General features: G+C 44.1%; 1 protein-coding gene across 4 annotated transcripts in view; it reads right to left on the bottom strand.

Moving 5' to 3' along the window:
* ST3GAL3 (ST3 beta-galactoside alpha-2,3-sialyltransferase 3) overlaps positions 1-17,685 on the bottom strand; it is a 176,302-nt gene extending 158,617 nt beyond the window's left edge. For 3 of the 4 annotated variants that reach the window (XM_034650897.1, XM_034650890.1, XM_034650904.1), the window contains exon 1: positions 17,482-17,685. The gene's annotated coding sequence lies outside the window, so the exon portion shown is untranslated. The remainder of the gene's footprint in view (positions 1-17,481) is intronic. The other variant, XM_002925553.4, reaches the window with a different exon arrangement.

The following is a 17,685-nucleotide window of genomic DNA, read 5'->3' as shown; positions in this document are numbered from 1 at the left end:
TGCGTCCAGCCAGAGAAACTTCTTTGTTTCTCAGGCTCATGTGATTAGGTTGGGCCCGCCTGAAGAATCCAGAATAATCTCCCTGTTTTAAGGTCTGTAGTCTTAATTGCATCTACAAAGTCCCTTCAGCCACATAAGGGAACATATTTACGGATTCCGGGGGTTCAGGAGTGGACGTCTTTGGGGTGCCATTCTGCTTCACACACCTTTCATTACATTCTCAATTCCTTTAAAATAATTGCTTCTTAGAGTCTAGCAGCTTCTGACTGCGCCCCTAGTTTACTCTCCAAACCATCTCTTGCACCACCTAACCTTGTCTGTGTCCTGTACCTTTCTTCTTCCAACTACTGAATGTAGCCTTGTTGTTTCTCTCCTCGAGGCCTGCCTGGGACATTCTCCACCACACTGCTGTTTGGCCTGTGGCACATTCTCTGATGCTCACCTGAAATGGAACATCAGCGGGGAAGACTTCCCAGGATCACCCCCTACCTCACTCAGATATCTCCGCCAGGAAATAACATATGAGAAAGAAATTACATATAAATATTATAAACAAAGTAATAAAAAGGTACCATTTGCAGATTTAACTGTCCACCCAGAAAAGCCAAGAGAATCAACTAAGAAACCATTAGAACTAATAAGTAGGTGATTATAAGATTAGCAAAAAATCAACAGCCTCTTTTTTTTTAAGTTTTATTTATTTAAGTAATCTACACCTCACACAGGGCTTAAATTCATGACCCCAAGATTAAGAGTCACATGTTCTTCCAACTGAGCCAGTCAGGTGCCCCACAAAAATCAACAGCTTCGGGGCGCCTGGGTGGCACAGCGGTTAAGCATCTGCCTTCGGCTCAGGGCGTGATCCTGGCGTTATGGGATCGAGCCCCACATCAGGCTCTTCTGCTATGGAGCCTGCTTCTTCCTCTCCCACTCCCCCTGCTTGTGTTCCCTCTCTCGCTGGCTGTCTCTATCTCTGTTGAATAAATAAAATTTTAAAAATCTTTAAAAAAAAAAATCAACAGCTTCTTGGAGGTTCCTCAAGAAGTTAAAAATAGAGCTACCCTACGACCCAGCAACTGCACTACTAGGTTTTTACCCCAAAGAAACAAATGTAGTGATCCAAAGGGACACCTGCACCCCAATGTTCATAGCAGCAATGTCCACAACAGCCAAACTGTGGAAGGAGCCCAGATGTCCATCAACAGATGAATGGATAAAGAAGATATGATTCATATATACAATGGAATATTACTCAGCAGTCAAAAAAAAAAGAAATGAAATCTTGCCATTTGCAACGACGTGGACGGATCTGGAGGGTATTATGCTGAGCAAAACAAGTCAGTCAGAGAAAGACAATTATCATATGGTTTCACTCATATGACGAACATAAGAAATAGCACAGAGGGGGCGCCTGGGTGGCACAGCGGTTAAGCGTCTGCCTTCGGCTCAGGGCGTGATCCCGGCGTTGTGGGATCGAGCCCCACGTCAGGCTCCTCTGCTATGGGCCTGCTTCTTCCTCTCCCACTCCCCCTGCTTGTGTTCCCTCTCTCGCTGGCTGTCTCTATCTCTGTCAAATAAAATAAAAAATCTTAAAAAAAAAAAAAAAAAGAAAAAAAAAAAAGAAAAAAGAAATAGCACAGAGGATCATAGGGGAAGGGTGGGAAAACTGAATGGGAAGAAATCAGAGAGGGAGACAAACCATGAGAGACTCTTAACTATAAGAAACAAAGTGAGAGTTGCTGGAGGGGAGGGGGATGGGGGGATGGGGTGACTGACTGACAGGCATTAACGGGGGCACAGGATATGATGAGCCCTGGGTGTTATATGCAACTGATGAATTACTCAACTCTACATCTGAAACTAATAATGTACTGTATGTTGGCTAATTGAATTTAAATTTTAAAAAAATCAACAGCTTCTTAAAAACTATACCAGCAATACTGATGAGACGATGTAAGGGGAAGAATTCCATTCATGATGGTAACAAAATCTATAAAATACCTAAAAATAAACAGGAGGAAATGGGCAAGATTTTCACCAAAAGACATAAGAGATCTGAATAAATAAAGACACATACTAGGCTCCTATGTGAGAAATTTCAATATTGGAAATATGTCTGTTCTCTATAAATTCAGTCTGACTCCAGTCAAAACCCATGTTTTGCTTTGCTTTTTAACTTAAATCTAAAATTAATCTGAAGACTTCATGCCCAAGAAGAGCCACCAAATTCTTTTAAATAAAAAAGTATGAGATGAGGATTTGCCTTACCAGATATCAAAACTGACTCAAAGCTGTAATTCTTAAGATAGATGGGTACCGGCACAGGAAAAGACAAACAGGTCAGCAGAACAGAGTAAGAATCTCCAAATGAGGTCTCAGGAGAGAGAGAGATACATACACATATACAAATGAATTTACTTTATCTATCTACATATGAATTTATTCTATGATAAGCATATAAATTTCATAAAGAAAAAAAAATCATGGTAGGATACACAGCTAACTGCGGATGTGGTTATCTCCAGGAAACAGGATGAAACAATGGGAAGTACTTTTCCCTTTATATACTTCTAAGTTAAATTTATTTGTTGTAAGTCACAAGTATTACCTCTATAATTTTTTTAAGAGTTATTTATTTGAGAGAGTGAGAGAACACGAGCCAGGGGGCAGAGGGAGAGGGAGAGAGAATCTTAAGCAGACTCCACACTCAGCGCAGAGCCCGACGTGGAACCTGATCTCACAACCCTGAGATCGTGACCTGAGCAGAAACCAAGAGCTGTTTGCTTAACCGACTGAGCCACCCAGGCGTCCAGTACCTCTCTAATTTTTTAATATTAAAAAAAATCAAATAACGCATTTTAGAAATGTAAACTGGTGGACTCTTTCAGGAGCAACTGGGCAATAGCTACTGAAATTTACAACATTCACACACCTCAACCCAGCATTTCTAGTATGGTGACTTTTTCCTTCAGCAACATTCCAACAAATACTTTACAAGATATGCACCTGAATGTGCACTGGCAACACTCATTATAAGAACAAAATACTAGAAAAAAAATTCAAATGCCCATCAACAGAGAACCAAACGAATTATGGTACGTCTACACAGTGCCATCTAGATCAGTGGGGGTGGGGGCAGGAAACAGATGGCACACGCAAAGGAATTAACCAAAGGAAGTTAATCATGGGGGTTTTTATAGCTATGTGATTAGAGTTAAAGGAACCAACCAGGGGTGGTGAAGCGTCCAGGGACTCTCAACAGTACGAAGCTACTCCTGCCTTCAAGGTGAAAGAGCAAGAGGCAGAAGGGTGTCCTGGGAAAAGAGAGGCCAGCCATCAGGAGCAGTGCTTGACGGAGGGCTCAGCAGCTCCTGGAGCCCCAGGAAGGGGCAGAGGGCGATAAATGCTCTGACTTCTCTCATCACTCGCCCTCTGATCCCTGTCAGTGTCTTTTATCAGCTGATTCCAACTGGAAGCCAGAGGGCAGGGAAGCCCAGACGATGCCCTTCTCAGAGGTCAGTCACCAGTACAGAGGATACAAGGTGGATCAACGAGGGCAGGAGAATAACAAGTACTGAGTATGATGTACCAGCTAGACAGAATGAGGCACAGCTGTACGTCCTGACATGGGAAAAACGTCTACTCTATGTTGTTAAATGAAAAAAAATCGAGTTGTAGAATAGTAAGTACATGTATGTATGGCCACATACGGGTGGTGACAAACAAGGGCGACAGTAATACTGAAAATTAAGGTTACGTATTTAGTACATACTTAATATGCACCAAACTGTGGACAATGTCTATCTCCGAAAAGTGGAGGGGGGTGTTTTTCACTATCTACTTATTGGTATATTTATTTTTAATTTTTATTTTTATATTTATTCACATAACAAACATACAAAGTTTTCAAATGGAAATAGAAATTAGAGACTTGCAATTCCAGCAACACAAAGGACCATGTCTCCCATCCCGTGCTCCCAGTGAAAACAAACTAACGGTATAGGTAGCCTGCCTACGCGAGGCTGGGAGCTGTTGGAAAGCCTTCCCTTTCAGAAGGCAGCTGGTCCCAGCCCCTCCCTCGGTCCTGAATGCAGATGCCAACGGTGACTACAGCCTAAAGCTCCAGCAGACACGTGACCATCGGTCCGTCAACAGAGTCCCCCCTCCATTCAGCAGACGCCCCAGGGAGAAGGCTGAACTAATCACCTACTTTACTTCTATCTTTTCCATTCAGATAAAGAGGCAGAACACACACCCAAAGAGGAAACTGATTTCCAAAAGTGGGTGACATACAAAGAAGCCAGTAAGAGCTGCAAATAAGTCAAAACCTTCCAGACAAGGGAAAGAACAACTCAAGATTCTGAAAGCGATAACATTTCAAACTCACCGCTAGGACAAAAGCTTGAGGCTGCGGGGGCGGGGGGGGGGGGCTGGTCTTCTCACACACTGCTTAGGGGTGGGAAAGACTGGGCCATGTCTAAGGAAATTACACATGCTTTTGCCCTTTACCCCAATAATTTCCCTCTTAAGAAACTATCCCAAGGGCACCTGGGTGGCTCAGTCGGTTGCATGTCCTACTCTTGATGTTGGCTCAGGTCATGATCTCAGGGTCATGGGATCGAGCCCCACACTGGGCTCTGCACTCAAGGCAGAGTCTGCTTGAGACTCTCACTCTCCCTCTCTCTGCCCCTCCCCCAGCTCACGCTCGCTCTTGCTCTTTCTCCTCCTCTCTAAAATAAATAAATATTTTTTAAAAAAAGAAACTACCCCAAAGATACACTAACAAAATTCAAAATGACTTATGCACATGGCTATTCACTACAACACTATTTGCAATATAAGAAAGTCCTTCAGGGGCGCCTGGGTGGCACAGCGGTTAAGCGTCTGCCTTCGGCTCAGGGCGTGATCCCGGTGTTGTGGGATCGAGCCCCACATCGGGCTCCTCTGCTATGAGCCTGCTTCTTCCTCTCCCACTCCCCCTGCTTGTGTTCCCCTCTCTCGCTGGCTGTCTCTATCTCTGTCAAGTAAATAAATAAAAAATCTTTAAAAAAAAAAAAAAAAGTCCTTCAATAGGGATTGAATAACCTATGGTATACCCACAGAACAGAGGATTATGCAGCCATGAAAAGGCATGAGCTCTCTCCCTGTCTTCCTTTCTGAATAATTTAATCTAAAAGCCATTAAGCCTTTGGCATCAATCAAGGCAGGCATGCACACCTGGAATGAAGAGAGGTGTAAGGCACCAGGGCCATCGTCAGGGAGTCTGGGGGTGTGGGAACAGGAAATACTGGAATTAACCAAATAAGTAAATATATTGATGCTAACAGGAGCCAGATTTCTCAATGATGGAAAAGGGAGTTGCAAATAGGAAAAGGGAAAGATCAGAATAAATTTTGGAGGCTGCACTCAAGTTGAAGGGATTGGTATAAACGGATGGTGTTTGGTAAATAAAGATACAAAAATATAAGTAAAGATAGTGTGTGTGCCTTTGTGTGATACACGCATATATTCCCTAGCTCCGGTCACTTTCACGAAAAGGGCCTGGCAGCAGTCATGCCCCAATTACAAAGAGCACATCTCACCCCTGGAGCTTGGTTTTTAAATACCAGTCTTCCCTAATGGGAACCAGGGATCCTGGAAGAATGGCTGATTGCATGGCTGAGGCAAAGAAGGCACAAACAAGCCAAGGCTGGAATCTTCCACGGTGCCTGGAAGCAGGAAAAGGCTCAAAGGAGGAGGCCGCGTCAGAAGGATAAAGCAGCCAGCTGGAGGGGCTCCTAATGGTCAGCTCTGGAGCAATTCGGACCAATAATAACAGATCACAATCCATTAAATAAGAACCTAATAAATGAGGAGAGGAGAAAGCTCTCTCTTAGAGCAGAATGCCAACTAATGAATGCAGAAGGAATAATGTAATTAGAAAGTCACCATTTGGTGACCATTTCAGTAATAACTCGGCTAAGAAACATCAAAAGATGCTAAAATTAAGGGGGAGAATTTTGAGACATGAGGTATTATACAGTCTTCAAGTATCTGCCCACAAGCTGCTTCTTAATTACAGAGGGGAGAAGAGTAGCTTTACAATGGAGAGATCTGACAGACCCCACCATAAACTAGCTGAAGGCTATACAGGAGTTTGCTGTAATATTTCTGCAACTTTTTTGTAATTATTTCAAATTATTTCAAAAGAAAAAAAAATAAACCAAATGCTCAAAAAAGTGTTCGAATAAACATCCAAATGAGAGATTTGGCAGCCACTCAAGATGTAATTTATGAAAAGAAAAAGATGTAATTTATGAAAACATTTTAATGACATGGGGAAATGCTTATGATATACTATTACACGAAAAGAGAGACAAGTATCATGCACCCAACCATTAAAAAAAGGAGGAAGAAAAGAGAAAGACTAGAATAAGACACAAAAACCCTAACACTAGATTACTACTTAGGGTTGTTTGGGCGGTAGGAGCTCACTTGGCCTCCCTGCACAGCCACAGAAAAGCACGCAGGTAAAGAACCGCAGTCAGCTCGCTTCAGCCGTCAAGGGAATGCCGCACCCTGGACTCATCCCCTTCCCGTGTATTCATCTTGGAGAAGGAGGGGTCTCTCTCCTGTCCAAAGCTGATGCAACAAACACTAAGTGCTAGGAGTCAGGCAAAGCACAGGGGACACCAAGACAATCAAAGTCATAATCTGCCCTAGAGGGTCACAAAGTTTGCCACTGACCTCTTAACCATCAACCCCACTGGACATTATTATCCTCCCATGCCTTGACCTTTCTGCAGCATCTGGAACTGGGAGAGACAGCACGGCATGGTGGGACAGTCCCTTCTCTGCCTTCTTTGCCTACCAGTGCCGGCTCCTCTTTACGGCTCTGTTCAAGTCTCACCTCCCTCGGGAGGCTTTCCTTAATCATAGCCCTATACTCCGGGTCTGCTCCCGTAACATCCCATGCTTACCTGCATCACAGCATCTACAAAACATCGTGCCTGTTGTTCTGTCTCTGCAAAGAATCAGTACACCATCTGAGAGCAGGATCTCTAACTTAGGTCTGTGAATCACCTGCATTTAACAGCAGAATGCCTAGTACACAGCAACACTCGAGAAGTGTGTGTTTAAAGAATAAACTAATATGTTTCTAATCACATGCTCCAACACAGACACGATATAAGTTGTACACATTCCAAAACATAATGTCCTGAAGGTATGATCTGTGCGCCCGTACATATGCACAGCAATTCTGAACGAGGAGAGAAGCTTGGGTGCTGGTGAGGCTGTCTTAACAGTTCCCTTCTGCAGACATCCCCAAGGCAATTTCGTTCCGCTCCTGTGATTTAATTTGCCATCATTACGCAGACCAGCCCAAACATGAGCTCCTCCATCTAGATAACTGCTTCTGAGTTCCACGTCCACCTATCGAACTTCCTACCCCATAGTATCATCTAGATGTTTCACAGACGCCCCAAACTTCCTCTTTCTTCTCTGGTCCCTGCCTCAAGTAAAAGGCAACACCTTCACAGGTGCTCCTGTCAGAGACCTGGAAGTCATCCTGACACTACCCTCCTTCTCGCTCTCACCTCCACATATAATCAGTCACCGAGTCCTGTGAATTTCACCTCTGAAACCTTTCTTGCCTCCATCCATCCCTCCATCTTCACTACCACCATCCCATTTCAAGTCCCTAGACTCTTTAGCTTGGACCCCTACGACAACCCCCCGGCTAGCCTCCCATACCCATTCTTGATCCTCTCCGACTCATTCTCCACACAGCAGCTGATGTGAATTTATCTCACTCCCAGGCTTAAACTTCACAAATGTCCCTCAATCCTTAGGGTAAGGGCCCAAATCACTTAACGGGGCCTGTAAGTTTCAGTGTGCTGTGGCCCCTGCCCGCCTCTTCCCACATCTCTTGCCCTCCCCTACACCCCACCCCAGTGGGTCCGCAACACTGACCGTCTTTCAGTGTTTCCCAGTCCCCACACTCTCTCCCGAAGTCAGGCTGACGCTGTCCGGGCCATCCGGCTTCACCTCGCCAACTCCCGCTCAGCCTCACATCCTCAGCTTCAAGGTGAATTCCGCAGAGAAGCCTCCCCCGTGTCCACACTTGAGGTTAGGTCTCCCTGTTATGAACTCCCACAGCAGCTGTTTATCCTTATCCCAGGACGCAGGGCACTTAAAATCTTACGAGTATTTACGGTAATTTGTTTAACACTTATATTCTGGCTAACCCGGGCAGGGGCACGTCTACTTTGTTCACCACGGTATCCCTGGCAGGTATTCAAGAACTATCTGCTCATGGACAGAATATTCAGTCAGTGACAGTATGCTCCAACAGAGGGACAAAAGGTATACAATGCTAGGTTATTTTAATTTAGCCATAAAAAGAAAATCGTATAAAAATCTGAATTCACTGCACCAAACTCCTGTCATTTCTAAAACAGCCTACAATGTGGTTATTTTCCGAACTATACCTGGCAACAATTTTTAGTCTCAAATGTCAGAATTTTGCTGACGTTCAAATATCAGCCATACTGGATATAAACTCAAGTATGACAAAAGTATGCAGAGCAAAAACCACAAAGTATTTCCTGAGCATGTCTCCTGTGAATATTTCTGAGGCAAGCTAATTAGAAGTTATTATATACCGTACTATTTATTATCCAGCTTCCCAAAAAAAGTTACTGAAAAGCTCATCAATTTTTTAACAAACGTTTTTGCTGAATGCACACCTCCTAGTCAGACGTTATGCATGACTAGGCAGATTTAAGTAGTTAATTAATATGCAATATGTTAAATTATTCTATGCAGAAGAACCGTGCATTTTCTAATTGCAAGTCAACGTGCGGGGTAAGTTAATATTGTTAATATTCATATAGCGCTTACCGTGGACCAACCATAGTTCTAAGAGTTTTAAACAATTTAACTCACTGAATCTTCTCACCAATCCTACCAGGTTATCGTTCCCATTACATACAGAGAAAACTGAGGCACAGAGAGGCTCAATTATTTGTTTAGGATCACAGAGCAAGTCAATGGCAAAGCCAGGATTCAGATCCCAATGATCTGGTTTCGGTCATAGACCTTTTTTCATCTGAAGAGGTGCTGGAGTATATCGAAACAACAGTTAAAAAGCAATCAGTACAGGGTCCAAACCAAACGGCTGCCACACAGTGGAAGAAAGGAATGGGGAGGGTTGGCGCAAAACATGGTAGATGAGACCACAGGACAGAAGCAATGTGGTTACAGAACAGATAAAGATCATTAACAGAGATTACCCCAGTCCCACCCACTCCCAAACGGCTCTATAGAACCAGAGCTAACCAAGAGCTACATGAAAGGGAGAGCTCAGGGAAGAAATACTAAGACAACGCCATTTTCCTAAATAAAGTAAAATTAGCATTCAGGAAGAGTGAGCAAAGAAAAACAACACCACCACGGAAACAAAAGGCTCAGCGGTAGATAACAAAGTGGCCGCTGCTGAAAAGACAGTAAGAGTCATGAAAGCAATGGTGGGGGCCTCACTGACTCGGGGGCAAAGTGTGCGGCTCTTGATATTGGGGTCGTGGGTTTGAGCCCCATGTTGGATATAGAGCTTACTTTAAAAAAGTAAAATCTTTAAAAAGAAAGGAAGGGAGGGAGGGAGGGGGAAAGAAAATGATGGTGGATAAAAAACAAGTAAAGATAAAATGAAAGAGAATAAGGGCACGTGGGGGGCTCAGCGGGTTAAGCGTCTGCCTTCGGCTCAAGTCATGATCCTCTCCCCGCCCCCGTCCCATGCTCACGCGCTCTCTCTCTCTCAAATAAATAAACAAAATCTTTAAAAAAAAATAAGTAGGGGCGCCTGGGTGGCACAGCGGTTAAGCGTCTGCCTTCGGCTCAGGGCGTGATCCCGGCGTTATGGGATCGAGCCCCACATCAGGCTCCTCTGCTATGAGCCTGCTTCTTCCTCTCCCACTNTTTAAAAAAAAATAAGTAAAAAAGAATAGAAAGTATAAAAGGGTTACTAAAGCAAATCCAAACAACAACACAAAAACAGGCAGCAATAGTGTCCTAGGAGATCCAGTGTGAGCATAATTGGTACCTGAAAACGAGAAATGGGCAACAGAACAGACAAGGACATGTAAAAGTGGACGAGACAGACCTGGGCTGAGGGCGAGTTGGCCCAAAGATACAGTGTCCTGGCTTCTCCAAACCACAACAGCCCAGGGGCAAGGATAACTTTGGGACCCCCGAATGGAAATTAAGAAGTTAGGGCGACGCTGAGGTCCGGACGACTCCCGCATGGGTCACAGGCTTCCTGCCTCTCAGCTCCGCCATCGCCCTGTTGGCTGGCCCTGTCAGGATGGATCTGCGGCCATGAAGTATTTTTCTCTGCCGGTTGGCATGATACTGAGCTCTGTCAGTAAAAGGTGCTGAAGAGCCACTGCAGGAGGAAAAAGGGGTTTTGTCTCCGGGTTCCCGTGTGTCTCTCCGGGTAGGCTCCGACAGCACACCTGGGCTTTCCCACGCCCAGCCATGAGCAACGAGCAGCAGCCGCCAACAAGCCCTCCGCACCCCTCTTGGGCAGTTTTACAGCACAGTGCCTCCGGTGAGACCCCTCTGTGCAAACAGCTTCCCCCCAACACCCCGGAAGGCTGACTTCCAGCCAATTCCACCATGCAGCAGCACGGTAACTCAAATGCAACCCAGTGAGGCACGGTCATGTCCACTACACCCCAAGTCTGCATCTCAGCCTGCACGAGCTGTGGGGTGGACTGGGAGCTCTTCGCTGAGCCCATCTCTCAGCCCCAGACTGGTGGTTACTGCTTACACGTGCTACGTCTCTATTATTCTGGAGTTCTCTTTACTTCTTTAGAAAAGCTTTATCGAGGTATCATTCACATACCATATAATTCACCCATTCAAAGTAGACATTTCAATGGCTTTTGGCATTTTCACAGTTCTGCAAACATTACCACAATCAATTTTAGAACACGTCCGTTACTCCAAAATAATATCCGGCACCCCTTTAGCTGTCACCGCCCTGCCCAACTGCCCATTCTCTGAGCCCTAAGCAACCACTAATCTACTTTCTGTTCTACAGAATAGACAGATGTTTATAGACATTTCGTATATATGGAATCATACAACATGTGGTCCTTTGTGACAGGTTCCTTTCACCCAGCCTGATATCTTCAGGGTTCACATATGTTGTAGCATGGATCAGTACTGCATTTCTTTTTAGTGCCAAATAACGTTCCATCATATGAACATAAATCACATTTTATTTACCCATTTATCAGTTGATGGACGTTTGGGTTGTTTCCACTTTTTGGCTGAATGATGCTGCCAGGAACACTGACGTACAAGTTTTCATATGGACGTAAATTTTAACTTCTCTTGGGTATACACCTAGGAGTGATATATACCCGGGTCACATGGTGACTCTCTACACTGAACTGTTCGAGGAAATGCTAGCTGTACCGTTTTACGTTTCCATCAGCAATGTATGAGAGTCCTGATTTCTCCACACCTGTGCCAACACTAATGATTACCTGTCTTTTTGATTATAGCTGTCCTAGTGGGTGTGACCCAAGCAAATGGAACTATATATATATATATATATATATGCAAAATATATATATGAAAAAATGGATAGTCAGAGAGAGCAGGGGTGAGGGCAAGTGTCTCATTCTGGTTTTGCTTTGCATTCCCCTGATGGCTAATGACACTGAGTTATCCTTCCATGTGCTTATTTCTTTACTTCTTACTAGCTGATCTCATGTTACTCCAAATCCCTGTTGTAGTTAATAATTCTTACATTAAAGTTTACCTGCTCAAAGTACCATGTGGTTTCTTTCTCCTGATTGGACCCAGACTCCTGTCACACAGGTGGTCAGTGACTTTCTAAGTAGAAATTAGATATCCACCAAGGTTATAAAAATAGAAGACAGAAGTGGAAAGCTGAAAAATGTTTTGCCTCTGATCAGATGCTCCCTTCAGAAGTAGCTGAGGAAAAGCCAGGCTTCGCGGGAGAGGTGTGCGGAGAGATTCAAGGGAACACAACTTTTGGTTCATCTTTGTTTTTACCCAAAAAACAAATAAACAAACAAAATGACCCTTTCTGAATAGGAGCTGTTAAGGTTTGGTTTTAAGGGGGTTTTGCTTAACTGTGTTTTAACAGTGTTTGGGGGATAAGGTTGTAGAAATGATATTTTATTTGGAAAAGGTAAATTCTATGTGTAAGATTAAAAATGCTGAATGCAATCAGTCCTGAGAAAATTCAACTGGAATGTTTGAAAAGATGACCCTTCTTTGCCTGGGCCAACTGAGATCAAAGGGTGGGGGCAGGTGTTGAAGGGGGCTGGGAGATGGCCATGCATCCAGAAAACCAGAAACAGAAAACTGTAGCCTGAGAACAGTCAGGAACAACACTCACACGTGGGCACGCACGGCAGTGTTCCAGTGAAACCTGCAAGCCCGTCTGCCAGCCCCTGCTGCCAGCAGCCCCTGCTGTGTGTGGTGTCTGGGCACAGAGCATGGAGCAAAACCATAAAAACATGTATGGGAACTTAAACACTTTAAATTCAAGATACTGTTTTCTCTGGTGAACAAGGAAAGAGACTAGGGAAAAATACATAGGGGACATTTACTGGAAATGTCACGTTCTATTTCTTTAAACAAAACAAAACCCTGAAGTTATATGGCATATTAAGACTTAGTGATAGACATCATTACACTGTTCTGTTGCTGTAAGTGTAAAATACATCAGTAGAGCCTGGCTGGCTCAGGGGATGCAGTGTGCAACTTCTGAACTTGGGGTTGTGAGTTCAAGCCCCACGTTGGGTGTAGAGATTACCAAAAATAAACAAACTTTAAAAAAATAAAATTAATCATGAAAGAAAGAAAGAAAGAAAAAGAAAGAAAGAAAGAAAGAAAGAAAGAAAGAAAGACAGGCAGGCACCTGGGTGGCTCAGTCGGATAAGCGTCCGACTCTCGGCTTCGGTTCAGGTCGTGATATCAGGGTTGTGGGATTGAGCCCCATGTAAGGTTCTGCACTCAGCACAGAGTCTGCTTAAGACTCTTTCTCCCTCTCCCTCTGCCCCTCCCTGCTGCACATGCACACACGCACTCTCTCTCTACCAAATAAATAAATGAGATAAATGTTCCCTCTCGTCGTTGCAGCTTTAAATGTCTTAGGCCTCTGTAGTAGTTCCACATTCTTTATCTGCCCATGTCATGTATTACATATACATAATGTATTTTATATATAATAAATAACATATAACATATTAACATATAAATCGGTAACATATTAGCCTAACGTATACAACATATGTGATAACATATGTCCAGGCAGAAGCCATTATTAGGCACCTGAGTACAACAGTAGGAGCGCAGGGCAGTACCTGCCTTGAGAGCTGTGTGACGCAAGCAGAGTATAAACATTATGAGAGGATGGAAATTAACAACTGTCTGTAACATTCAGGAAAAGCTACAGCAAAGAAGGTGAAGCCGTAAAAGGGTAGGAGAGGCGTTCGATGCCGTGCTAAAGAACCTGAAATTCATGCCATCGGCAACAAAGAACCACTTAGGGGATTAAGCAGAGACACAAGAGTCAGATCTGTAGTTGAGAAAGACCACGGGAGTAGCAGGATGGAGCACAGCCCGGAGAAGACGAAGCCAGGAGCAGGACGAGGCCCCTGCAACAGCTCAGAGCCTTCGCGAAGCTTCAGAGAGGATGGACGTCTCAGAGAGGATGCACGTACTCTCAGCTCAGAGAGGATGCACGTACTCGGCAGGACGCACCAGGGCACAGAAAGGAAACGAAACTCTTCTTGATAAATGATTCTGCTATTTAGCCTCAACTGACACTCACACAATCCCTCTGTCAAATGTCTTGTGGCACATGAGGCTCAGGAAGAATCCTCAGGAAGTGTGCAATCCCACAGCACGAAGGAGGGGGCGCCATCGTTTGCTCACCCGCATCGGGACGCAGGGCAGTTTCTGCTTTACAGAATGCCATTAATGTGGCTAACCTCCTAAGAACTGAATCTTTTAAATAGGATCATAACCAAATGTGACAATGAGATGGCGCGTAACCAAGAAATCTTATACCTCAAAGCAGTTCTCTAAGCATTGTTTGGCCGAGGACGTATAAGGTTTCTAGAATTAGGGGCGCCTGGCTGGCTCAATCAGTTGAGCATAGAACTCTTGATCTCGGGGCTGTGAGTTCGAGCCTCACACTGCGTGTAGAGACTACTTAAAAATAAAACCTTTAGGAATGTCTGGGTGGCTCAGTCGGTGAAGCTTCGGATTCTTGATCTCAGCTCAGGTCTCGATCTCAGGGTTGTGAGTTCAAACCCTACACTGGGCTCCACACTGGGCGTGGAGCCTAAATAAATAAAAAATAAATAAATAATAAAATAAAATCTTAAAAAATATATTTTTAGAACTAAAAGAGCAAGTTGTGTATTTTTCTTTTACAAAAATACTGGTGTTCTAAGTTTACTGACCACTATTGGCAATGGCAAAATATCTGTTAGCAGTATGGTACTTAGTAGATATTCAAAAAATACTCACAACTGTCCTTTCAAGGTAAAGGACATGTCTTAACCAAAGCTAGAAACTAGTTACTTTTTAAAAGGAAATTATGTTCAGTGGATTTTGAAAACTGATGTTGGGGGGACGCTAAAAGTCAGTTAAGCATCTGACTCTTGATTTCAGCTCAGGTCATCTCAGGGCTGTGAGATCTAGCCCCTGCTTAAGATGTTCTTTCTTGGGACGCCGGGGTGGTTCAGTCGCTTAAGCATCTGCCTTTGGCTCAGGTCATGATTCCAGGGTCCTGGGATCGAGTCCTGCATCGGGCTCCTTGCTCAGTGGGGAGCCTGTTTCTCCCTCTGCCTGCTGCTCCCCCTGCTTGTGTTCTCTCTCTCTGATAAATGAATAAATAAAATCTTTAAAAAGAAAAAAAAAAAAGATGTTCTCTCTCTCTCCTTCTGCCCCTCACCCCCTCTCTCTAAAAAAAAAAATCAAAAACAAAAACAAAAACTGGTATTTGGTAGTGTTTCCACTTTATTTCATTTTGTGGCCAAAAAGATATAAAAGTGTCATGTATAAAAACTCTCATATCTATATGTCAGCAGTTCTCAAACTGGTCCACGAACCTGTGAGGGTCCCCAAGGCCCTTTCAGCACATCCATGAGTTTAAAACTATTTTCATAATAATTCTTAGACATCATTTGCTTTGTTCACTCATTTTCTCACAAGGGTCCAGCAGATTTTCCAGAGGCTACATAACATATGATAACACGTGACAACACCACTGTCCTCACAGCTAATAGAATGGTTATATTCTTGCGATTTAAAATTTTCGCTGTAAGTTTTATTTTATTTTTTTAAGATTTTTTATTTATTTATTCGACAGAGAGAGAGACATTCAGCGAGAGAGGGAACACAAGCAGGGGGAGTGGGAGAGGAAGAAGCAGGCTCATAGCGGAGGAGCCTGATGTGGGGCTCGATCCCATAACGCCGGGATCACGCCCTGAGCCGAAGGCAGACGCTTAACCGCTGTGCCACCCAGGCGCCCCTCTCCGTAAGTTTTAAAACATTAAATCTCAATAGCCAAAGCCCATAAAAATGGAAGTTCTTTGGGGTTTCAATAATTTTTAAACTTATAAGGGAGTCCTGAGACCAAAAACTCTAAGAATAGCTGCTATACAATTCATTTTTTATATACTTTAAAGACTTAGTAATAAAGTGTCAACTATACTTCAATTAAAAAAAAAATTCAAAAAAACCCCCAAATTCAGTGGCAGGGCACGCATCTGGCTCAGTCCAAGGAGCATGTGATTCTTGACCACGGGTCGTGAGCTGGGTGTAGAGATTGCTTAAATTAATTAATTAACTAATTAATTAAGGGGAAAAACTTAGCAGCAGAATTTTCTTTTTTTCTAATTTTATATTTTTAGGATTTTATTTCTTTATTTGACAGACAGCGATCAAGAGAGAGAGCACAAGCAGGGACAGGCACAGGCAGAGGGAGAGGGAGAAGCAGGCTCCCCACTGAGCAGGGAGCCAGATGTAGGGCTTGATCCCAGGACCCTGGGATCATGACCTGAGTTAAAGGTAGACACTTAACCGACTGAGCCACCCAGGTGTTCCTCTTTTTTTTTTTTTTAAGTAAAAATTTTTAAATAATCTCTACATGCAACATGGGGCTTGAACTCATGACCCAAAAATCAAGTCACACGCTCCACCGACCGAGCCAGCCAGGCACCGCAGTCATAAAATTTTTTAACCTATTCAACATATTTCAGACAAAGGGTTTCAGTGGGTTTTTAAGTCATGTCAAAAATACATAAACATGCCATCTTCCCATTATTTTGTAGGAAAAACTGACATCAAGGAAAAGGGGAAATGTACTGACACGTAGACAAATAACGGTAAGACAAGAAGACAGCAGACGACATTTAATCAGAGTAACATAAATTAAGTTGTACGGGAGCTCAGAGGGGAGGAACTCCCGTCAGCCAGGATGACCAGGGAGGAACCTAATGGAAAACAAATCTGATTAAAGCCCCATTATCATCTTTAAAACCACGCTCAGAAGACTGAAGAGGAGCAAAACTTGAGGGGCAAGCAGTCAACGACGAGGACAGGTCAAAGAAGCACGCGCTCGGGCTGCACGTGCAGTGTGCACGTCACAGCAATGCCAGGGGCAGGGGTGTGTGCACTTGGGCACGCGAGGCTTCTGGGTGAGGGCGGGGAACAGCTGAAGAGCCATATATAATTTGGTGGCATTTAAAGAATGTTTAAGTTGATATGATATCCTTATCAATGCTTCCCTTCTTGATCTCAGAGTAATTCCCCATGCCTACCACTCCCAGGCTGGCATTCACAAAGCACTTAAGACGCAGATATACAACCACAACACGGGCAGTGCCTATCTCGAGACGGTGGGATGAAGGCTAATGCGCACCTACCATGAACCAGGTAATATACGAAACGTTAGAAGTCTTAAAGCTGTTATTTTTATTATAAGAGGTCCCTCTCGTATCTGATAGCAAAGGCTTTCTCCGTGCTTGAATCCCCAGAGCAATAACCTTGCGAGGCAGGGATTTTTTTACCGCATTTTACAAATTCAGAAACCAACAAGATACAAGGGGTTTTGAAGCTTGCCCAAGGTCATACTGCACAAACTAGAGAAACCACGATGGAAATCCTGGATCTGTGGACCCCTGTACATAATGCTGTCCTCCACCCCAGGAAGGACCCCGACTCCCCACTCACATCCCCGCCTTTGTTTACTGGTGCCCCCCCCACCCCCGCTCACCTCACTCTCGTCTCTCCCCGGACGTAAACACTCTAGGACTCCTGTGTAACAGGCACAGGACCACGGCTGCAAGCCCCAGAACTTTCCCTGTCAGGGAAATGGGGTATTCAAGCCTCCACCTCCTCCACACACGGTGACCTTCCTAAAAGACAAAGCTGATCTCCTACCTTCAAATCCTTCAGCAGCCACGAGTCATCTGCAGAATAAAGCTCTGACTCCTGAACTCACAAAGCCTTCGCAAGCTGCCTTCTGCAGCCTCCACACACTCCCCTTTCCTGCCAGTCAAGTGTCCTCAGGATGTAGCCACACTCTCTGGTGTTTCTAGGCCATTACACACATCGTTTCCTGTCAGAAAGCCTTTCAAACCCACA

This window comes from Ailuropoda melanoleuca, chromosome 2 (genome assembly GCF_002007445.2).
Source record: "Ailuropoda melanoleuca isolate Jingjing chromosome 2, ASM200744v2, whole genome shotgun sequence".
Taxonomy (NCBI): domain Eukaryota; kingdom Metazoa; phylum Chordata; class Mammalia; order Carnivora; family Ursidae; genus Ailuropoda; species Ailuropoda melanoleuca.
Note: the sequence above shows the minus strand (reverse complement) of the source record. Positions and strands in the feature narration are given on the sequence as shown.